We start from the raw sequence: 24,891 nt of genomic DNA on the forward strand, positions 1-24,891 counted from the left end.
GCCAACATGGTGAAACCTTGTTTCTACTAAAAATACAAAAATTTGCCGGAAATCTCTTGAACCCGGGAGGTGGAAGTTGCAGTGAGCCCAGAATGTGTCACTGACAGGTGAAGCCAGCTGGACTTCCTGGGTTGAGGGGGCACTCGGAGAAATTTTCAGTCTAGCTAAAGGATTGTAAACACACCAATGAGTGCTCTGTGTCTACTTAAAGGTTTGTAAACGCACCAATCAGCACTCTGTAAAAATGCACCAATCAGCACTCTGTTTCTAGCTAAAGGTTTGTGAACACACCAATCGGCACTCTTTAGAAACAGACCTATCAGCACTCTGTAAAATGGACCAATCAGCAGGATGTGGGCGGGGCCAAATAAGGGAATAAAACCTGGCCACTGGCCCCAGCAGCAGCAGCAAGCAGGTCAGATCGCTTTGCAGGATGTGGCAGCTTTGTTGTTTCACTCTTCATAATAAATCTTGCTGCTGCTAACTCTTTGGGTCAGCACTATCTTTAAGAGGTGTAATACTCGCCATGAAGGTCTCTGGCTTCACAACTGAAGTCAGCAAGTCCGTGAACCCACCGGAAGAAAGAAATTCTGGCCCCCGCTTGAACATCTGAAGGAACAAACTATGGACACACCATCTTTAAGAACTGTAACACTCACCAGGAGGGTCTGGCATCATTCTTGAAGTCAGCGAGACCAACGGAGGGAACCAATTCCGGACAAAGCACGCAGTCCAGTTTGGGTGGCAAAGCAAGACTCCATCTAAAAAAATAAATAAAATAAAATGAAAAAAAATTATGTAACTTGCATGTAACAGAATGGGAACGCCAGGAAACACATTTAGCCATTTAAAACTTGCTAAAAAATAGTACTTGAAAACAATGGGGAAAAGATGAATCATCACCAATGCTTAGGGGGAGAAAGCAGGGCATACGTTCAAACCATACATCAATATCTATTGCTGGTGTCTCTGCCTCCTCTGCCACCCTGCGAGGACTGGGCACGGGCAGAAAATTGTGTGGCAAAGGCCTGGGAGCTTTTCTGACATCGCGCAAAGTTTTCCTGGGAAGGAAAGAACATCTCAGGTCCCTAATGCCCTTGTAAATACAGATTAATCCAAAAATAGATTAATTTGACATGTCCTTGTGCATGACAGATCATCAAAAATCTATTTTAATAATAATAACACATATTCTGTTAGATTCTTGTGAAATTTCAGTATCCGTAAAAGCACCTGTTCAGTCTGGCCAGGTAGACCTGGGTAGGAGTTCTGATTACTGCACTCTTTAACTGTGTGCCACGAGTAAGTTTCATGACTACTACAAACCTGTTTCTACTTCGATACGATTTTATGATTTGTGATTAATCTACCGGAAAGTGTGGTTCTGAGCCTTTAATAAGGTGGTCCTGGGCTGATACAGGGCTTGCTTCATGCTCCACATATGCTAGAAGTGATCATGTGAGTTGCTCACTAAAGGGGGTCATTACTATCATTATGTTATCACTTCATGTCTTCACATATTCTTTCTTCCTGAAACAACCTTTGTCTTTCCCCCTTACGTTGTGCTCCTAGTCATTCTGTAGTTTTATTTGTCCCTCTACCGCAGTGCCTAACACAAAGCTTGATAGTAAGCAGACAGTAAGTTTTTGACGGAAGAATGAATGAGTGAAGAAACTAGTGAACTAATGACAAATAAATTGAACAGGTTCTTGGTCAAGAGGAGTGGCCCTTGCGGCTGTTCTTACAAAGTGAAGGTCAACAAGCTTTATTCTGTAAAAGGCTGAGAGGCTTTGTGAGCCATAAGGTCTCTGAAACCACTACTCAGCTCTGTCCCTGTGGCATGTACACAGCCATAGATAACACATAAGTGATGTGAGGCTATGTTCCAATAAAACTTTATTTACGGGACTGAAGTTTTAACTTCATGTAAATTTCATGTATCATAAAACTTACTCTTGGCTAGGTGTGGTGGCTCACACCTGTAATCCTAGCACTTTGGGAGGCTGAGGCAGGCAGATTGCCTGAACTCAGGAGTTCAAGACCAGCTTAGGCAACATGGGGAAACCCTGTCTCTACTAAAATACAAAAAAAAAAAAAAAAAGCCAGGCACAGTAGCTTATGCCTATAATCCCAGCACTTTGGGAGGCCGAGGTGGGCGAATCACGAGGTCAGGAGATTGAGACCGTCCTGGCTAACACGGTGAAACCCCATCTCTACTAAAAATACAAAAAATTAGCCAGGCGTGGTGGTGGCGCCTGTGGTCCCAGCTACTCAGGAGGCTGAGGCAGGAGAATGGCGGGGACCCGGAAGGCGGAGCTTGCAGTGAGCTGAGATCGCGCCACTGCAGCTCAGAGGCCATACACAAATAAGCAGAGGGTTGGATTTGGCCTGCAGCCATAATTTGTCAGTCTCTGAGCTAGAAAACATAATGTGCAATTCAAGCTGGAAGGAATCTCTGGCTTATAAATCAATGTCCATTAGGCCCATCATGGTGGTAGGAAAACGGTGTCATGGAAATGTGAGAGGGCCTCTCTAGTGATATGTTGTGTGTCAGCTTAGACTCAATTCTGATAAAATTCCTCAGTTTATTCTTCATGGTAGCCATGTCTAGAAAAGAACATGCGTGTAGAGTTTGAATTTTATCAGATATCTTGTGTTCTAACTTACAGGTGGGGCTAAACCTTGGGTATACACATCCATAAAGATGGAAACGGTAGGCCGGGCACAGTGGCTCACGCCTTTAATCCCAGCACTTTGGGAGGCCGAGATGGGTGGATCACAAGGTCAGGAGTTCGAGACCAGCCTGGCCAACAGAGAGAAACCCCATCTCTACTAAAAATACAAAAATTAGCCGGGCTTGGTGGCAGGTGTTTGTAATCCCAGCTACTCGGGAGGCTGAGGCAGGAAACTGCCTGAACCCGGGAGGCGGAGCTTGCAGTGAGCCGAGGTGGCGTCATTGCATGCCAGCCTGGGTGACAGAGCGAGACTCCGTCTCAAAAAAAAAAAAAAGATGAAAAAGATGGAAACGGTAGACACTGGCAACACCACAACACCAAAAGGGGAGAGAGAGGAAGGGAAGAGATCAAGGGGTACAGCACTTTCTACCAGGAACTATGTTTACCATTTGGGTGACTTGATCAATAGCAGCCCAAATCTCAGCATCACACAATATACCCTTTTAACAAATCTGCTCATGTACCCCCGAATCTAAAATAAAGTTTAAAAAGAAAAAAAAAACCTTGATTTTTAATCTCTTTCTATTAGCTATGTACCCTTGGGCAAGGCACTTAACCATTCTACACCTTAGTTTTATCCTCAGTAAAGTAAGCATAATAATCCCAATTTTTTAGTGCTGCTATTATGAGAGTGTATATAAAACTTAGCTATCTAGTAAGTACTTGCTCAACAAATTGTAGCAATTATTGCAAGTTGAGATTTAGTTTTTGGAATCTATTGTTTCTCACATCAGTTCTGCTTTCTCCTGCTCTTTCTTTCTCTCTCTCTCTTTCTTTCTTTCCTTCCTTTTTTTGAGATAGAGCATTGCTCTGTCTCCCACACTGGACTGCAATGGTGCGATCTCAGCTCACAGCAACCACTGCCTCCTGGGTTCAAGCGATTCTCCTGCCTCAACCTCCCAAGTAGCTGGGACTACAGGCGTCCACTACCATGCCAGGCTAATTTTTGTATTTTGTTTGTTTTTTGTTTTGTTTTTTGGATTTATTTTTTGTTTGTTTTTGTTGTTGTTTTTATTTATTTGAGATGGAGTCTTGCTCTGTGGCCCAGGCTGGAGTGAGTGGCGCGATCTCGGCTCACTGCAAGCTCTGCCTCCCGAGTTCCCACCATTCTCCCGCCTCAGCCTCCCAAGTAGCTGGGACTACAGGCGCCCACCACCTCGCCCGGCTAGTTTTTTGTATTTTTAGTAGAGATGGGGTTTCACAGTGGTCTCAATCTCCTGACCTCATGATTCGCCCGCCTCAGCCTCCCAAAGTGCTGGGATTACAGGCGTGAGCCACCGCGCCCAGCTCACCGAGACAGTTGTTAACGGGCCTAGAACACAGGTGCCTGGCAGGTAGTAAGATCTGTATCGGTAAAGGTAAAGCCGACTGTTGTAACAAAGTCCAATATGTGCCCAATATGTGTGTGTGCGCATATGTTTGGGTGTGTACATTCTACATTTTTAAACAGATTTATTTCCTGTATATCCAAACACCTAATAGTAGTTTCTTTATTATTTCCTGTGTATCCAACACAATAGTAGTTCTTTATCAAGTCCAAATAGCTCTTCATGATGATGCGTATGATCCTCCTTCAAACGCACAGACTCCTTCCTTCTTGGCTTCTGCCACGTCCTACACTGTCTTCTAAATTTTCATCTGAAACAACTAGGTGAATGCAAAGGAATATGCAGAATCACGTGTGAGACATTTTTTAGTTTGGGTTCTCCAGTGGATGGAGGATATGGAGATGAAGGTTTGCATGAAGTGTTTTTTTGTGGGAGCATTTATGGAATCAAGTATTTTCTTTGTCATTGAATACACTGACAGGGAAATAAAGATACTGAGATAAAGCAAGTTATTCATTTGCTTTCAATCTTCTCAATGAATGAGAAAATGGCATGGGCTGGGAGTAGTGGCTCATGCCTGTAATCCCAAGAGTTTGAGAGGCCGTGGCGGGCGGATCACGAGGTCAGGAGATCGAGATCATCCTGGCCAACACAATGAAACCCCATCTCTACTAAAAATACAAAAAATATTAGCCAGGCGTGGTGGTGGGCACCTGTAGTCCCAGCTGCTCAGGAGGCCGAGGCAGGAGAATGGCGTGAACACAGGGGTTGGAGCTTGCAGTGACCCAAGATAACGTTACTGCACTCCAGCCTGGGTGACAGAGCGAGACTCCATCTCAAAAAAAAAAAAAAAAGAAAGAAAGAAAAATAGAAAACAGCATGCTATAGACTGAGTGTCTATGTTAAAATCTAACCCCCGGCCTGGCACGGTGTCTCACGCCTGTAATCCCAGGACTCGGGGAGGCCAAGGTGGATGGATCATGAGGTCAGGAGTTTGAGACCTGCCTGGGCAACATGGTGAAACTCTATCTCTACTAAAAATACCAAAAAAAATCAGCCAAGTGTAGTGGCACATGCCTGTAATCCCAGCTACTCAGGAGGCTGAGACATGAGAATTGCTTGAACCCAGAAAGTGGAGGTTGCAGTGAACTGAGATCGCATCACTGCCCTCCAGCCTAGGCGACAGTGAGACTTCGTCTCAAAAAAAAAAAACAAAAACCACTAACCCCCATTTTGATGGTATTCGGAGGTGGGGCCTTTGGGAGGTAATTTGGGTGACATGAGGTCACAAGGATGCGGCCCCTGAGTGGTATTAGAGCCCGTCTAAAAGAGACCCCAGAGATTCCCTCAACCTTTCTGCCATGTGAGGACACAGCAAAAAGACACTGTCTATGAACCAGGAAATGGGCCCCCACCAGACACAAAACCTGCCAGTGCCTTGATTTGGGACTTCCAGCCTTTGGAACTGTGATAAATAAATGTCTGTTGTTTCTAAGCCATCCATCTATGGTCTTTTGTTACAGCAGCCCAAACAGAGGAGGACATGGCGTGATGCATTTTTATCAAACATATGAAGTGACTCAGAAAAAGCCACTCTAACTTTAGCTGTGTATTTCTTTTACACAGTTATACTACTTAGTGGCCAAATAGAAAGGAGTCCCAAAAGCTAGAGTAGGAGGGAGGTTATCTTCTAAATTCCAGGACTCTCAAAAACAAATAATGGTTCAGCCTTAAGGAAGAACGTCAGACAGTCCTTAGCACATTCTGGAAGAAGAGCATTCAGTCACTTTGAAATATGTCTGCTGGCCAGGGAGAGAGCCTTTAAGAGCTAGGAAGATCTGCTTCCACACTCTGATTAGAAGGAAAACCAGGGCTGGCCGTGTCTCATCTGTTCCAAGGAGGAAGGGAGGTGTGGGCAGCTCTACAGCTAAGCAGGTAAAAAGGAGGAGGGAGGGGCAAATTGAGTGTTTGGGGTATAAACAGGAACTGTAATCGGGAAAGGCAGTTCCAGAAGATTTTGTTACTTAAATTCTAAGTAGAATGGACTTCATTACAATGCCATCAAGCCTATAAAAAATCAGGTGTTGGGACTGTTGAGTAATTATCTTAAAAGCTGGCGCTGGGAATCCTGCTTTCCTTTGTGGAAATTATCTTAATAAGCTGTTTGGGGTGAAAGATGTTACTCTGAAAATATGGTAGCAGGAAGTGAAAAAAATAAAATAATTGATCATGCTTTTCTACAAATTGATAGTAACTGAGGAAGAGAATCTGGGGAAGCAGAGGGAACAGGGCACACACAAAAGAAAAATGGAAGCAGCAGAGTACAACAGGGTACTCTGAAAGACTGGACAGCTTCTCTCCTTAGAACAGTTGTTCACATCCCAGTGATAAAAATCCTCCTCTGTCTCACAAGATCAAAAAAAAAAAAAAAAAAAAAAGCATAGTTGTATTAAATAAAGGTCTGGTTCTTTGGTTTGGTTTGGTTTTTTGGTGGAAAAATCAAGCAATGGAGTGAGTTAAACATACACATACATGCTAGGGTAGAGATGAAGGAATAACAGCAAAGAACGTAACAGAGACCAGAATTAGGTCCCTGAAATTAATCATATGTATCCCCTCCCCACCCCCCCACCCCCGCCCACACACACACACACTCACACACACACACTCATATCCACAGATTCGCAGAATTACTGAAGAGGGCATTGATCTTTACAGACAATATGAAACAGAGTGAATGTTAAGGTCAAAAGAAGACTCCAAGTGACATGTAGCTTACAGCTTTTTTCATGCACTTACCATACATACACACTGAAGCAAAGTTCTACTTTCCATCTTGAAAACATCTTTTGCCCTGGTATTGGCCTTTTGAATTAGGAAAATGAACTGATTATCAAACAAAGGAACTATTGGCAGCACTGTGCCTTGACAAACTGTCAAGAACTGAAATACACTCTTCCCCTGGGCTGTCTGCTCTTCAGGTAATGAATATGCGTTTAACCATGTGGTATCTTTCTAGCTGCCACCCACTGAACTCCACCTAGCGCTGCAATTGCCGCAGTCAATCCTAGGCTTTTCCAGCACTTGTAATTCAGCCAGCAGGGGACCGCGATACCTCCTCTGGGAAGGTTAGCAGTAAGGGATTCATCACACTCCATGTGTCAACACCCCATCATTAAAGAACCCGGTGCAATTTGCCTAGCAGTGGAGTAATCCCATTTGGAGATGCTGGGATCACAGTAGGTAGTGATCACAGCACATAGCACAGGACCCCCTCTGCTGTATCTGCACTGCAGAAGCCAGACCCAGATGGCCCAGAAAGCTGTGATGTGTGACCACTGGGGGAAGGACCTGCAGTCTCCCCGTAAATGCCTGGTACATAGGACGATTTTTGTCCAACACTCCATCCTTTTGACTAACTACTACCCAAACGACCTTCGGGTAAAAGGTGATTGTGCTAGGCTTTTATTTGGGTTTTGTTTTTTGTTTTTTGCTTTCAGTAAACTCATAAAGTGGGCAAGTCAACTCAGAAGGTCTGAAGAGGAAGAAACGGACCAAGTTTTTAAAGTAGATTTCCATCTCTGCAGAGAAAGGCTCAGATGGCAGAGAGGGGCTACTGGGGACGATCTCTCTCTAACTCTCCAAATGGACACAGCGACCCGCTGCCGGAGCCGGGGAAGTGTTGCAGGGGGTGTCCAGTCCCCCACTCCTCCTCCCCAGTGCCCCAGAGAAGGTCCAGTCACAGGCTCTCAGCCTCGCTTCTTCACGGAAGCCGGAAGGAGATAAGGGCGCAAAACGGCAGCGGCCGGGCCGGGCGCGGTGGCTCCCGCCTGTCCTCCCAGCACTGTGGGAGGCCGAGGCGGGCGATCACGAGGTCAGGAGATCGAGACCATCCTGGCTAACACGGTGAAATCCTGTCTCTACTAAAAAATACAAAAAACTAGCCGGGCGAGGTGGCGGCGCCTGTGGTCCCAGCTACTCGGGAGGCTGAGGCAGGAGAATGGCGGGAACCCGGGAGGCGGAGCTTGCAGTGAGCTGAGATCGCGCCACTCACTCCAGCCCGGGCGACAGAGCGAGACTCCGTCTCAAAAAAAAAAAAAAAAATTCCAATCCTTTTCTTAAGAGTCGATCTGTTAAGCTGCGCTCTCGAATGGTTCCTGGTTGTTTTCATGCCCTTTCCCCAGGAATGAGTTTTGCTTCCCTGCGCTGAGCAAAGCTTCCCGTTAGCCACGGCTCTTAAGAAGAAACGGCCAAGAGTCTCGATTCCCTGACCGGCCTCCCCATAGCATGACACCGCCTGGGCTTCCAAGGACACTCCAGGCAGACTCGTCAGCACCGGTGAGTCCCAGTTCTAATGTGTCATGTAGCAGTTTAGCTCATGAGCTGGAATGAATCACCTAGAAACTTTAAAAGCCTCATTTATTCTACGCGAAGCATCTAAACTACTCAGTCCATATTTTATTTTCCCTGACCTCTCCCAAGCCTCGCTTGATCTTTTAAAGATCCAAGACTTGAAAGAAACCCTCGAGTACAGCTTACTGCACTTAGTGTACAAAATAAGAGAAAGAATCAGAAAAAAAAAACTTATTATGTTATAAATATATCTACAACATTTTTATCTGATTACAAAACTAATACTAATTTGTCACAGAGAATTGGATAAATACAAAAACTAAAGGAACATTTTAAAAATACTCATATAGTCACATCACCTAATCTTAGTTGCTATTTGATAAATTATTCCTTTAATTATACTCTAACTGTATATTTGTTTTTACGTCTTTATAAACCTTGTGCATGTACTAGTTTCAAATTTGTGGAAAGTTTTCCAAGCAAAATAGGAATGTGATTATAACTCTGCCTGGGAAAGCTATGTGTGGTGGTTGCATATATAAAACTGGGTTGAAGGAGGAGAATCTGGAGTCCAAAAAATCCACATGAGGCTGGGCTGGGTGGCTCACGCCTGTAATCCCAGCACTTTGGGAGACTGAGGTGGGTGGATCACCTGAGGTCAGGAGGTCAAGACCAGCCTGACCAACAGGATGAAACCCCCTCTCTACTAAAAATACAAAAATTAGCTGGGCGTGGTGGCAGTTGCCTGTAATCCCAGCCACTCAGGAGGCTGCGGCAGGAGAATCACTTGAACCCCGGAGGAGGAGGCTGCAGTGAGCTGAGATCACACTACTGCACTGCAGTCTGGGCAACACAACAAGATTCTGTCTCAAAAACAAACAAACAAACAAAAAATGAGAATGAAACAGGCATGGAGAAAGATTAACGCAGTAACAATGCAAAGCAGCTGCCAGGTGGAAGAAAAGTCTTTTCCAAAGAAGCATTTGTCTAAGTCAATCTTTTCTGTAGAGTTGTGAAGGAAACCAGAGGGCAGCTGTCCCCAGATGGGTAGGAAACAGTTTCGTAGGTAACCAATTCTCTCTCTCTCTGTTTATTTATTTATTTATTTATTTGAACTTAGGCAGAGTTGTAAATAAACACCCTATCACTTATTTGCCTTCAATTTTCCCATTCTTCTTCTACCAGCTTTCCTAATTTTAGCAACTAGAAAAAGAAATGTACATAAAGAATAAAATTTATGATGCCAGTGTGAAGACTTTCCTGGCTGCCTTCTCATCATTTTGACCTGTGCTCCTGCTTTGTGTGATTTCCTGGAAATGTCACTAGAAAGTGTTCATTGTTAAGTGCTCAAATATTAGCCATGTGCTCCTTGATGTCAACTTACTTCATATGTTCCAGGTGTGGCATATACACATTCTTTATTGCTTACCAAAATTGAACTGTCAAGATTTTGGATTCATTGTCAAGTGGTGCATCTGACCATGTTTCTAGATTTGGGAGCAAATCTGGATTCTTCTTTGGCGGTTAAAACAATGCAGTGTCCACACAGGAAATGACTAATTGCATGATGCATGAATGTGTTACGGCAGAAACCATCATAACTAAACATTAGCACTAATTTTTAAATGGTATGTTTGAAACAAAGAGGTTTCAAACCTGTTTATTAAGATAAAACAGGATAAAGATTTACACCATGTTCAATTAAGAGAAATTAATAGTTTCACTGAAGTGTAGTGTGAAGGTCTGCAGAAGTGAAAATTTGTTTTATAGCTAATGAGATGATTGTTTAGAATTCCTTCGTGCCCTCTGAGCACTATGGGAAGAAAAAAAAAATCTTCCCATATCTGTGATTCCCACTGCCTGCTTTCAACGGACTTACCCCTGGGACTGAGTTGAGCCGATTGGCCCTGGGGAAATGACACACACTCCCTACTAGCCACTGCCTTCTGATGTAAACTGGCATCAAAAGGCGGTGGCTAATGCCTATGGACTTTCCTGGAAAATGAGCAGAAAGAAAATTATGCAATCAGTGAGCTAAATCTGGGAAGCAAGGGAAAAATAGAAAATTGCCAGAATTCATGCCTGCTTCTTCTTTTGGAAAATGATGGAGAAAAAAAATTACAACAAACCAATCAACAAATTTCCTATCTCACTCACAGCTGGCAATTTCCACAGCTCCCTTTTAAATAGACAGCGTGGGCTCCAGCCAGCATTTTCCCAGTCTCAGCCAATAGTTTGCTTTTCGTAAGCATTTATTTCATCTTTCTAAGGCAACCATGTGCCAGAATTAACTTACAACTATACAAAGATACGTGGACAGATTTTTCAGGCTTTACCATAGGAAATAGCAGCCCAATATAGAATTAGTTGTGTCTCGCCTGTCGGAGGAGGAAAGTTGAATTCACCAGAAAGAGGACAGAAAGACATTTGTTCACAGGGTCTCAGCCCCTAGACCTTTTCACTTTCTCTTGCATGTTAAGGCTTTTTTCTGGGTCCCAGAAAAAAAGATAACACTAGCAAATGTCTGATTAAACTAAAGCATTTTATGTTTGCCAGTTCAGTTTGATTCTTCTTGTTGCTGTTCATAAGTAATTTATACTAAAAGTATTATGTTTTTAAAAATATGTATCTTGAAAATGAAAAACATGTTTGCAATATATAAAAATTTACTTAGTACTTTTCTGCAACGCATTAGCATAAATACTGGGCTTGTGGAAGCGGTGACATGAGTATATAAAGAGGAATAAGGCATTGATACTGCATTTGGAAGAGAAGAAAATGCAACGTGAATGCCAAGGAACTAGCCTACCTAGATAACGGCAGGACCGCACAGTCAGACAGACCATGGGGAATGTTGCCTGATGTACCCAGCCTCAGGTCTCTAAGTGTAAATGCTCTGTTTGGGTAAAGAGCCGCCACTTCAACATCTATTATCCTGTCATCGTGTCCCAGGAGTATGGCAATGGTAGCGTGGCCTCCAATACCCATAGCAGCCTGGGGATAGGAAGTCGACAGGAAGGACGGGGTTGTTTTCAATCTTGTTCTAGCATCATGAAAAGTATCTGTGGCTTTCAAGCCTTTGCTCAAATCTCACCTTCCTAAATAACCCTATTTAATATAGCAATCTGTTATATTATCTATCCGCTGTACTATATACCTGCCTCCCAGCTGCGCTACTATCAACAGTATTTGACCTTGTGTCTTATTATTGTTTGCTTCTTCATTATGCATATTTTATTGTCTGTTTCCCCCTTAGAACATACACAAAACAAGGAGAAAGGCTTTGGGCAATTTTGTGCACTAAAAAACTGTGCCTGCCATAGAAAAGATGCTTGATAAGTATTTGTGGGAAAAGTGAAAGAACAAAGAATATTAATAATTGTAAATCGTTGTGTGAATGAGCAATTTGCAACTATTAACTTAGGAGTTTGGAGCAATGATTCTAATGTTACAGAACTCAAATCCTACAGTCTACGTCACTGAAATGTTCTACCCCTCCATGGGTCAGGAGAAATAAATGAACTCAACACATGATGTAGTCGGTGTATTGCACTCTCAGTGGATAGTAACTATTGCTGCTGCATTATCATTCTTAGGTGGTAAACACGCTGTGCTGAAGACAAACTAAATCCACCTCATTTGCAATATGATTTAGGATAAGCCACCAAGACTACAGAAATCCTGCTCTGCATTGTGAAGTTTATCTCATTAGAAAAAAAAAAGGCAAATAGATAATTTACTTGAACATCCCAACACAGTATGAATCATATGGTGATCTACATGGAAAGCTTTTAAAAAGTCGGGCCGTGACTGGTGCCTGTAATCCCAACTACTCAGGAGGCTGGAAAAAAAAAAGCCATGTGAAAAATTTCCTTCAACCTGAAGATAACATTTATTTACTTGTTATATTATTTTCTACCATGACCACTGGGAAACCTTATTCTTCACACAGCACATCATCCTCTGTCTACTTTTTTTTTTTTTTTTTTTGAGGCAGAGTCTCACTCTGTCACCAAAGTTGGAGTGCAGTGGGGTGATCTCGGCTCACTGCAACCTCCACCTCCCAGGTTCAAGCGATTCTCCTGCCTCAGCCTCTGGAGTATCTGGAATTACAGGCACCCACCACCGTGCCTGGCTAATTTTTTTGTATTTTTAGTAGAAATGGGGCTTCACCATGTTGACCAGGCTGCTCTGGAACTCCTGACCTCAGGAGATCCGCCCACTTCGGCCTCCCAAAGTGCTGAGATTACAGGCATGAGCCACCGCACCTGGCCTCCTCTCTCTACTTTTATGCCTCACGTGGGCAAGAGCCTGAGACCAATTATTCTGGTTTCTCTTCGCAGCTTTGATTCCCGCCCCTCCGGAAGCGCCAGCTCCAGCCACTTTGGAGAGAGAACCACGGCAGCAGCTATGCCTGTTGCTGGTTGAAGAAAAGAAACCACCTCAGCTAAAAATGTAAACGTTCAGTATATTCTTGTTTAAAAGTGGTTCTAACTGAAACTGTCTGTGAAAGTGCAAGACAGGTATATATGGCACCGCTCAAAGCAAATAAAAAGCATGGTCTTCCGTCAAAGTTTTCGTGTACCTGTTAGGACGGCTCAGGCATCAGCATTAAATGGGGGCAACCTTTTGACTGCAGTGATGTATTTTGCTGTGTCGATCAAATCTCTTGTCATAGAAATCTATTCTGTAATGCTTTTTACATTTCAAATTTTAAATTATTCATCACATTTCAAATGTATATACATGTGTGCATATGTGTGTGTGCATATGCATGTAGGTTAACTTGTGTTTTAGGTATTGGTTATTTACATAATTTATATTGATTTACTGAATTATTCAGAAATAGAAAAACAAATTCAGTGTGAAAGGTTAAGTAACATATGGGCTAACCCACAGACTTTTCACTACACCCAATCTAATGCAAAGTTATGTTTTGTTTTTTGCTTTTTAATTGCCAAGTTTAAATTCACAAATCAGGTTAAAGGATATCATCTGAATAAGTGTGGCCATAAGATCAGCAAAAAATGGATCAAAACTGGGGAATAAATAATCAATCACCAATGAATGTCTTGAAGTTCTTAAAGAAAATACATTTATGATGAAATTCATGAGCTGTTATTAGAAATGTAGTTTACATCTGTGAAAGCTAAGTAAGCAAACAGAAATAAGATGGACTGCAGATATGGCCACAGTACGTAAAAATCCAGATTCTGATTCTACGTGATCCTTTGTCTAGAATATTGCAACTGTAGTTAGCCCTGTTTAAAGATGCGACTGTCCTTTTGCATTCACACTTTACCAAATTCCTGCAATAATGTTACTAAAATGTCTCGGGAACAGAGATTTCACTTGTAAGGAGAGATGTCTGATTCAAGCATTTAACACCCTGCCTTTGAGGTCTGTTTCTGGAGCTTTTAAACAGCCATCCAGGCAGTTCCTGTTTTAATTTATGTGGCTCTGTGAGTCGCCATGGCTGTATTCTACAGTCAGCCAAAGGTCTACCAGCTCCCTTCAAAGGCGTAACTTTCCTTTCAAGGCAATAGCCACGGAGGCACACCGCCACGGAGGTACACCGACAGGCACTCACTGCCTCCTTCATCTTCGCGGAAATGTAGACTTCGAGACACAGTCTGCTCGTTTCTAACTTTATTCATCAGAAATGTTTGAAACCATGTTTTACCTTTCGCTGCATACACGGAGGTTTGGAGCAGCCCCCACTACTTTTTGTCAAATCCAGTTCCAGGCAGCTCACCTGGCCAGACTGTGTCAACACAACTGGGCAGGACTAACTTTCTGTCCTTAGAGTCAATTTGAAATTCTCAATCACATGTTTATTTAACCTCTTACTCAGGAAAGAATTGGCACTGTAGGTAATGCCGATCTGGTTTAATATGATTGTTGTTTAGCTATATTTTACCAAAAAAATTAAAAATCTGTATTAGAACTTTATGTACCACAGTTTTTATACATCACTGGTTTTAGAGTTATATTGAATATTACTGACTATTCCTCATTAAATTGTGCTTGAACTTACTATATTTAAAATGTGGTATCATTTAAATCTTCAAAATAAAAAATGGGTATCTATTAATAATTTACTGCAAAAGATTTATCCTCGTTTTCAAGTAACACTTTTTGTGTGCTTGTAACACTTTTCTTCCACTTAATTTTGGAAATGTTTCTAACTCATCTAAGCTGAATTGTTTATTTATTCATTTCATGAATCAGTTGTAATTGTGTGGAGTGTGTCAGTGGATAAGTATTGTAGATAGCATAAATTATGTATCCTGCTTGACATTAAATCCACTATTATTAATATTTTTACTTTATTTTACAGAAAACTATGTTACATTAAAAATAATTTTTAAGGCCGGGCGCGGTGGCTCAAGCCTGTAATCCCAGCACTTTGGGGAGGCCGAGACGGGCGGATCACGAGGTCAGGAGTTCGAGATCATCCTGGCTAACACGGTGAAACCCCGTCTCTACTGAAAATACAAAACATTAGCCGGGCGTGGTGGCGGCGCCTGTAGTCCCAGCTACTCGGGAGGCTGAGGCAGGAGAATGGCGGGAACCGGGGAGCGGAGCTTGCAGTGAGCTGAGATCTGGCCACTGCACTCCAGCCTGGGTGACAGAGCAAGACTCCGTCTCAAAAAAATATAAAATAAAATAATTTTTAAAAGAGGAAGTTCAAGTTTTGCAGCTATATCTGAATTTGACATTTTTCTCTTTCCCCAGATACCACAACCACATGATCCTTACTTTCGTGGTATAAAGACCGAGCACAAAGTCATCTCCACTAGAGAAAAACGCTCTTTGCTCTACCCTTTCTACAGCACTGCCAGTTCAAGCAAACAGATTGCCAGCCGGGCGCAGTGGCTCACACCTGTAATCCCAGCACTTTGGGAAGTTGAGGAGGGTGGATGACCTAAGGTCAGGAGTTCGAGACCAGCCTGACCAACATGGAGAAACACTGTCTCTACTAAAAATACAATATTAGCTGGGTGTGGTGGCGCATGCCTGTAATCCCAGCTACTTGGGAGGCTGAGGCAGGAGAATCGCTTGAACCCAGGAGGCAGAGATTGCAGTGAGCCGAGATCCTGCCACTGCACTCTTGCCTGGGTGACAAGAGCAAAACTCCATCTCAAAAAAAAAAAAAGAAAAGAAAACACATTGCCTACCCTTAAATAAGTTTTTTTTTTTTAAAAGAAAAGGACAATCTGTAAATATAAATTACAAAAGAATAAAAGCAGAGGTCTTTAGATCTCGACTCATTGCAACCTCCGCCTCCCAGGTTCGAGCAATTAATTCTCCTGCCTCAGCCTCCCAAGTAGCTGAGACTACAGGCATGCACCACCATGCCTGGTTGATTTTTGTATTTTTAGTAGAGACGGGGTTTCATCACGTTGGCCAGGCCAGTCTTGAACTTCTGACCTCAGGTGATCCGCCTGCCGCAGCCTCCCAAAGTGCTGGGATTACAGGTGTGAGTCACCACGCCCGGCCACGTGTACCACTCTTACACTCCATCTACCCAGCTCTGTTTCTACACAGTTCCTATTGTTTCATCTCATTAGAATGGCTCCATCTCTTCTTTCAATCACCAGTCCATGAAATAGTGAGCATAGCAGGGCTGAACACATAGGCCTGAGCACACTCTGCAGGTATCTGTCCAGGACAGCCATGAACCAGCAGTAGCATCTGAGAAAGAAGGCCTTCAGTCAATTACAAAGTCACGTGGGTGACTATACAATCTACGTGTCACTAGCTTGCCCAAAATACTCCCCAAAATGTCTTTGTCACATTTTTTATTGAAATTCATATATGACATGTTTATAGCATTTTCCAAATCTTCCTGTCTAAAAAGACTATTTTTAGAAGTATTTAATAATCTGGTATTTCTTAATCTTGGTTAATTTATCCTAACCTGATTACCATTTGCTTTGTGAAAGCTCATAAGCCATTATATAATTATTCACTCCAGAATTTTATTATAACTTCAAGCGCCCTGAAATGGTGCTCTATTTTGTAGAATCTATCATTTTTTTTTAATTAAAAACCACTGCTCTCCCTTATTCTAAATCACATTTCTCATAATTATATGCCTTTCTGACAAAAAGAAGGAACATGTACTATAATAGGCAAAGTTCAGTGAAATCATTAAGTTTAAGTCTTGGGATCTAGAAATTCCTAAAATGAGGAGTAGCCTGAATTAGGCTAGAAAAAAAAAAAAAAGGAAGAAGAAATAGAAGGCTGATGAGTGTTGACATTTTTTTGACAGGTGTGGTCAGCTTTGTAAAGTTTTTATGACTTTGATTGAATTGACTTAGGAAGCGTCACAATGCCTGCACGTCAATGCATGTATTTACATGAAAAGAGTTTACACCAGCCTAGTCTATCCCGCCTACATACCGCCACTGTTTCTCTTTGTATACTCTGGAATAATAAAGTACTTAACAGGATTAAAATATCAGGCTACTGTGATAAAGACTGGAAGACACAGAGTCTATTCACATCTGATTTTTCTGTTGTTATGGTTGCTGTTGTAATTGTTGAGAACAAGCTGTTGAAAGAAACCATATCAGAGTTAGAGTTACTTACAGGACACGTCTTTCTGGTCTTAGCGTATAGAGGAATTAATACCAAATACAAAAACCACTTATGGATGTGGATTCCACAAGCAATGACAGCCTTTTCCTAAAAGTAAATTCCTCTCCAGAGAACTTATAATACCTTGTTTTGGATATTTGGATTACTTGGAAAATTTCAGACAAAGGTTTCCAAGGGAATGTGCAATAAAACTGCGGAATGCCCTTTCCACACTTCAGCAGATTTGCCTATTTTAGAATATGTTTTGGAAGCCTAGTTGACATCAATCATTTTTAACATACGGATTTTGAAAACAGAACACAGATTCTCCTCAACTTACGACGGAGTTGTGTGCACCCCCTACTCCCCATTAAACCCATCCTAAGTTGAAAATAACCTAAGTGGAAAGTTCATTTAATACACCTACCATACAGAACATCACAGCCATGCCTAGCCCGCCTCAGATGTGCTCAGGGCATTCCTGTTGGCCTACAGTTGGGCAAAATCATCTACACAAAGCCTATTTTGTAGTAAACAAAGGGCTGAATATCTCATGTAATTTATTAATGACTCTACCGAAGGTGAAACACAGAACGGTGGCAGTATGCTTTCTACTCAATGCCTATCACTTAAGCGCCATTGCAAAGTTGAAAAATCCTCAATCGAACCATTGTAAATCAGAGACTGTGTATTTAATTTTAAAAGTTCATGTAACACCCTATGAGGTTTCTATTTCACATTTATTAAATTATATGAAACTGGGAAAACACTGATTTTATATTCATAGACCTACACCTTGACCCCTGAACTATGTATTTCTGTTACCCTATTTCTTTTTTCCATTTCCATTTATTTATCTGTTCATTTATTTGTTTAAAAGGTGAATGCCTAATATATGAGAACTAGTCTAGAATTAGTTTAGAATACTAATTTTTTTAAAAATCACCACCCCATCTCAAATATTCTTAATTATTTCAGAACTTATATCAACAGAAATACAGATGTATAAACCTGTAATTGTCTCACAATATGATAAGTGAATGTATGTGCCAGGTAAATTGAAAATGAAAACAAAGACATGCCTGTGTTTGCCAGGTGGGGATCATTAGACCGGTGCTAAATAAATGCTAGCATTTTCTTATGGCACATCACAGCTCCTCCGTGTTTGACACTCATAATAACTGATCCTTCTACTATTGTATCATCCATCATCTCTTTGTTTCTTTTCCTTTTTTTTTTTTTTTTTTTTTTTTGAGGTGGAGTCTCGCTCTGTCGCCCAGGCTGCAGTGCAGTGGCACAATCTCGGCTCACTGCAACCTCCACTTCCTGGGTTCTAGTGATTCTCCTGCCTCAGCCTCCCAAGTAGCTGGGACTACAGGCGCCCGCCACCACGGCTGGCTAATTTTTGTATTTTTAGTAGAGACAGGGTTTCACCTTGTTAGCCAGGATGGTCTCTATCTCTTGACTTCGTGATACGCCCACCTCGGCCTCCCAAAGTGCTGAGATTACAGGCGTGAGCCGCCGCGCCCGGCCTTCATCCATCATCTCTTAATTGATGTTGCAGGTTTGTGTTTCAGTTCTTAGGCCAGTGATAAACATCAATGATTATAAAGAGTGTGGAAAATACTTGAAAACTTGGGAGAGTATATCTGGTTGATTAACATTAATTAATGATAATAAGGTTCATGCAATTAATACTGTACTTTCTTCCACAAATTAAAAGGGTCTAATAGGAATAAACTTGCACTTGAGATTTTCCAAACAGCAAGGTAACTTATTTCTTCCATTCCTCTTAATATGGTGCTTACGTTTACTTTTTATAAAGTACATTTTCATAACAACATGGGCACAATCCTGCGGTTGTTTGTGGACAGCTGGGGAACAGGCAGAACCATTTCGTCTATTGAAGATCTACTATAATGAAGTCCCTCTCAGCTCTCTTAATGACCATGAAATGAAGAACTTGCTGTAGCTCTATCTGGCTTACTGGTATTTATATTCCTCCAGCATCCTTGTACATCAGACGCAGGGCATCAAGCCAAAAGAGAAATGGCATTTTGATTGGATAAATCTTAAAGCTCATGGGTATAATGTCATGCTTCTCTGACTTAGGTGTTTTTTTGCAGTACATGATAGTAAACACTCAAACATTATGATGTAGGCATTGCAGTCCTCAGCAAAGGACAACTCAAGCAAACAAAAGACACCATAACTCACGGGTGTTAGATATTGCCCATAAATTTACCAGCAGCTATGGATGACAGTGAGGGGCTGACCCCCATCCGTCTCCGCATTGCCATTCAGCTCTCAGAAAGTCTAAGAGCAAAGAAGTAAAAGATGATTTATGGTAAGTTGCCAAAGACCATGCTTGGATATTACTGTGCGTGGAGCAGGGATCAATTCACGGCTTACAAATTTGTCACAGGACACTGCATCTTCCAGTCTGCCACCTTTAAATTAAGTGTCATGATGAGAGAAAAATATGGCGTTGCCTTAGGAAAAAGACGCCACATTCTGATTAGGCTACAGAAATGGTGTGTGACAGTGAAAGGCAGAACTTTAGAGTTCTCATTCACTCACAGCTTTCAGTCTAGTATCTAGGGTATAGAAACAAGAGAGAAAATATGTAAAACACAGAGGAAAAATGAAAATCCTTACAACCAAAATGAAAATGGTGCCCAAGTCTGTAGCATTAAAAAAATCACTGATCACCAACAAGAGGACTACCTCCCTCCAGCTCCTGACCATAGCCTCTCAGTATTTTAGAGGAAGCCAGCGTGTAACTTTTCCACTCAAAGAAATTTGCTTAGACATCACCATGCCGTGAATATTTATTTGAAAACCTTAATTTATGTACTTTTTATTTTATGATCATGAGGGTAAGTCAGATCAAGGATACGTGATCAACAGTGGATAACTTTACTTCCTTCTCTATACATCCGTAAATTATTTTTATTTTAAAGGCTTAGGCTTAAAATCTTTCTTGGGCTAGTGTGGTAAGACAATTAAATAATTAAAGCTCTGCTGACTAACATAAACATATTATTCTGCAGATATAGATCTGCCTTTAGAGAACATTCCAGAAGCATTGTGGACTTTATTTGCATTCATTCTAGTTGCTTATGTCAATACCTCAAGATAAAATCAGCACATATGAGCTTAGTCTTCAGATTTCTCCTGCTTTAGACAAACAGCAAAAGATATATAAGACCTATATCTATACATATAAAAGATCCATTATAGAATATATATAGGATCTACTATAAAAGATCTCTCTCTATATATGTAAGATCTAGCTAGAGCTGTCTATCTGTCTATCTATCTATCTACAAATTAAGTGTGGGTTTTAAATTGATAAATAAGTATCCAGATATTCCATATGATTAAATGTCTTCTTGGAGCTCACACAGCTGAATATTTTTTTTTTTTTTTTTTTTTTTGAGACAGAGTCTTGCTCTGTCACCCGGGCTAGAGTACAGTGGCAGATCTGGGCTCACTGCAACCTCTGCCTCCCAGCTTTGAGCAATTCTCCTGCCTCACCCTCCTGAGTAGCTGAGATTACAGGTGCACACCACCACAGCCACCTAATTTTTGCATTTGTAGTAGAGACAGGGTTTCACTATGTTAGCCAGGCTGTTCTTGAACTCCTGACCTCAGGTAATCCACCTGCCTCAGCCTCCCAAAGTGCTGGGATTACAGGCTTGAGACAACGCTTCCAGCCACACATCTGAATTCTTAATCTTGATCCTAAATCTGTTTCTACTCCATCTCAGTAGATATCAACTCCAGCACACTAGGGATCTGCCCGACATCACCCTCTCCATGGCCTCCTACACACCACACTTCCCCCAGTCCTATCAGTTATGCTTCCAAAATCCATTGCTGGTGCATCCTGTTCTTTTTGCATTGCCCATCTCCACTGTAAGCCACCTCCATCTTTTTCCTCGCCTATAACAATAGCTTCTCAATTGATCTCGCCATTTCCTCTCTCCATTCAAATGATCTTGTATAAAGTACATCTAATTGTTTTCTCTATTCTGTAAAGCCCTCAAATGTTTTCCAATTTCAGGTAAGATGAAACTACAAGCCCTTGATATGACACATGAGGTTCTTCAGTTTCTGGCTACTACTGACACGAGAGGTGTCCAATCTTTTGGCTTCCCTGGCCCACAATGGAAGAAAAGGAATTGCCTTGGGCCACACATAAAATACATTAACACTAATGTTAGCTGATGAGCTAAAGAAAGACAGATCACAAAGAAATCTCATAATGTTTTCAGAAAGCTTATGAATTTGTGTCGGGCTGCATTCAAAGCTATCTTGAGTGGCAAGTGGCCCACAGGTCACGGGTTGGACAGGACTGACGCGGGCCAGACACGACTGACTTACAGCTTCAGCTGAATCTCACGTGCCCTTCTCTTACTATGCTCAGGCACCCAGGTGTCTTTTCAATTCTGTGACTATTTTCTACTCTTTGTTTGTGCTGTCTGTTCTCTGTGCTCAGAATCTCTCCTCTCCACCCTACGTTCCTAAGCTCCTCATCTCCACTTTCTGTATGAAGTTTTCAGAAGGGACTTTCCCTGACCCCAGTCCTGGTGGATCCTTCCCATTACCTCCTCTCAGAGCATCCTACTTTCTTATAATGCACAATTTGTAGTTTTAAAATTTTGTATTTACTTAGTATTGGCTTTGCCCATCAACTGTGGACTTAAGTCAGGGTTTTTTTGTCTGTTTTTTTTTTTATTTTTATTTTTCCTGAGACAGAGTTTCACTCTTGTTGCCCAGGCTAGAGTGCAGTAGAGTGTTCTCGGCTCACTGCAACCTCCACCTCCCAGGTTCAGGCGATTCTCCTGCCTCAGCCCCCAAAGTGGCTGGGATTATGGGCATGTGCTACCATGTCCGGCTAATTTTTTTTATTTATTTTTATTTTTATTTTTTAGTAAAGACAGGGTTTCACCATGTTGGTCAGCTGGTCTGGAACTCCTGACATCAGGTGATCCACCCACCTCGGCCTCCCAAAGTGCTGGGAATACAGGCGTGGGCCACCGCACCCAGCCAAGTCAGGCTTTTTTATTTTATTTTATTTTTTGAGACGGAATCTCGCTCTGTTGCCAGACTGGAACGCAGTGGCACCATCTCAGCTCACTGCAACCTCAGCCTCCCAGGCTCAAGCGATTCTCTTGTCTCAGCCTCCCAAGTAGCTGGGATTACAGGTGTGTGCCACCACACCCAGTTAATTTTTTATTTTTAGTAGACATGGGGTTTCACCACGTTGGCCAGGATAGTCTCAAACTCCTGACCTCATGATCTGCCCACCTCGGCCTTCCAAAGTGCTGGGATTACAGGCATGAGCCACCACGCCCGGCCCAAGTCAGGCTTTTTTATTCACCCCAGTGCATCGAGGAAATAGCACACCCCTTGACACAGGCAGGGTCTGTATTCATTGACATTTGTCGTGTTGTAGCTATGAATCAAACCATAAATACAGTGTGCAACACATGACCATTTATTTATGTCTTTAAAGAAAGCAATCCTCATTCTGAGCCTCCATTCTCTGGGAATGTCAGGACATTTAAGTACAAACATTATGAGAGGTGACAGCATGCTGGCAGCCTTCCCTCACTCTCAGAGCCTCCTCGGCCTACGCACCCACTCTGGCGGCGCTTGAGGAGACCTTCAGCCCTCTGCTGCATGGTGGGAGCCCCTCTCTGGGCTGGCCAAGGCCAGAGCCAGCTCCCTCTGCTTGTGGGGAGATGTGGAGGGAGAGGCGCAGGTGGGAGCCGGCCGGGAGCTTGCAGGCCAGTGCGAGTTCAGGGTGGGCGTGGGCTCAGTGGGTCCCCACACTCGAAGCCACAGGTCCAGGGCAGTGAGGGGCTTAGCACCCGGACCAGCAGCTGCGGAGGGTGTGCTGAGTCCCCCAAGAGTGCTGACCCGCAGGTGCTGCACTCGAATTCTCATCGGGCCTCAGCTGCCTCCCCATGGGGCAGCGCTCATGCCCGAGCCTCCTCCACCCCCTTCACCATGGGCTCCCCCACGGCCCAAGACTCCCCAGCGAGCGCTGCCCCCTGTGCGTAGCACCCAGTCCCATGACCACCCAAGGGCTGAAGACTGAGGGCCAATGGCACGTGACTGGCGGCCAGCTCCGCCTGCAGCCCCAGTGTGGGATCCACTAGGTGAAGCTAGCTGGGCTCCTGAGTCTAGTGGGGACTTGGAGAACTTTTCTGTCTAGTGCTCTGTGTCTAGCTAAAGGATTGTAAACGCACCAATCAGCACTCTATTGTCTAGCTCAGGGTTTGTAAATACACCAATCAGTACTCTGTGTCTGGCTCAAGGTTTGTAAATACACCAATCAGTACTCTGTATCTAGCTAACCTAGTGGGGACTTGGAGAACTTTTCTGTCTAGCACTCTGTGTCTAGCTAAAGGATTGTAAATGCACCAATCAGCACTCTGTATCTAGCTCAGGAATTGTAAAACCAGCAATCAGTACTCTGTCAAAATGGACCAATCAGCTCTCTGTAAAGTAGACCAATCAGCATTCTGTAAAATGGACCAATCAGCAGGATGTGGGTAGGGCCAGATAAGGGAATAAAAGCAGGCAGCCTAGCACGTAGTGGTTATCTTCTGTTGTCCTGTTGTGGGCTGTGGGAGGGTTGTTCTTTTGCTCTTTGCGATAAATTTTGCTGCTGGTGACTTTTTGGACCCATACCTCCTTTATGAGCTGTAACACTCACTGGGAGGGTTTGTAGTTTCAGTTCTGAGGCCAGGGAGACCATGAACCCAAGCAGAAGGAAGAAACTTGGTGCAGGTCCGAACATCAGAAGGAACAAACTCCAGACACTCCATTTTAAAGAACTGTAAAACTCATCCTGAGGGTTTGTGGCTTCATTCTTAGTTAGATCAAAACCCACCAGTTGTGGACATAATTATAGGGCTTTCTTCTCCTCAAAGGCTCATACTGGAACCCAGTTGTGACCACCTAAATAAATGAGAGAAGACCATTATTCTTCAGCTTCATTGTTCACCACTGACACCTGCATGGTTCAAGATGAGGAGGACCCTTGTGTCTGATGGTTGTTTCTGTGCCACGTGTGATATGACAGTTTTGGCCAGTGGTGAGAAGCTGACAGCCTGGAGTTGTCCTGGGCCTGGTATGTTTTTTCTGGGGTCCTGTCTACTTCGCAGGCACCACCAGAATGTGGCATGTAGGGCTTCCCTGCTCACAAGCCTACTTTCCCTTCCCAGCACAAGGGAAATTGTTCTGGCCACCTCTCGATGTTTCACAGCTCCGTGCTTCTGTCTTGTCCATGAAGGCAGTGACTTGGAGAAAGGACCTAGGAAGACTGCTTAAGAGGAAACACTGAATCTGGCCCTTTTAACCCCTCAAGTGGCCTTAAACCACTCGGAACCTCAGTGCTCTCATCTGTAAAATGGGATGGCATGAGTACCCACCTTGTGGGACTTTTAGAAGATTAAATTAATTTATATAACCTTCACAGAGAGTCTGATTCATAGCAAATACAGAATAAATGTTTTTATTCCTATGATAGGTGCAATAAAGGCAAATTCTGTTTTTGACTCAGCAAATGTCTCCTGGAGCAACGAGGCACAACAGGGCCGGGCTTTAAATCCTTTCTGTCCACACACAGGCTGGATGATAAGACTCATTTCTCTTTTTCACCACTGCATCTCTGACACACGGAGCGATTCCGAGCTTGTCGTAGGGACTCCATAAATGTGTTGAAGAGTTCATTGAAAATCACAGCCTAGCTTCAGGTGAGAGGAAGCCTTCCGGGCCCACCCCTGAGGTGAGGTGAAGCAGAGACCGATGGCCCAGGCCCAGGGAGAGCGCCTTGCAGCACGGCACCGACAGGTGCACGGTGGCCGTCA

Source organism: Rhinopithecus roxellana, chromosome 2 (assembly GCF_007565055.1).
Source record: "Rhinopithecus roxellana isolate Shanxi Qingling chromosome 2, ASM756505v1, whole genome shotgun sequence".
NCBI lineage: Eukaryota > Metazoa > Chordata > Mammalia > Primates > Cercopithecidae > Rhinopithecus > Rhinopithecus roxellana.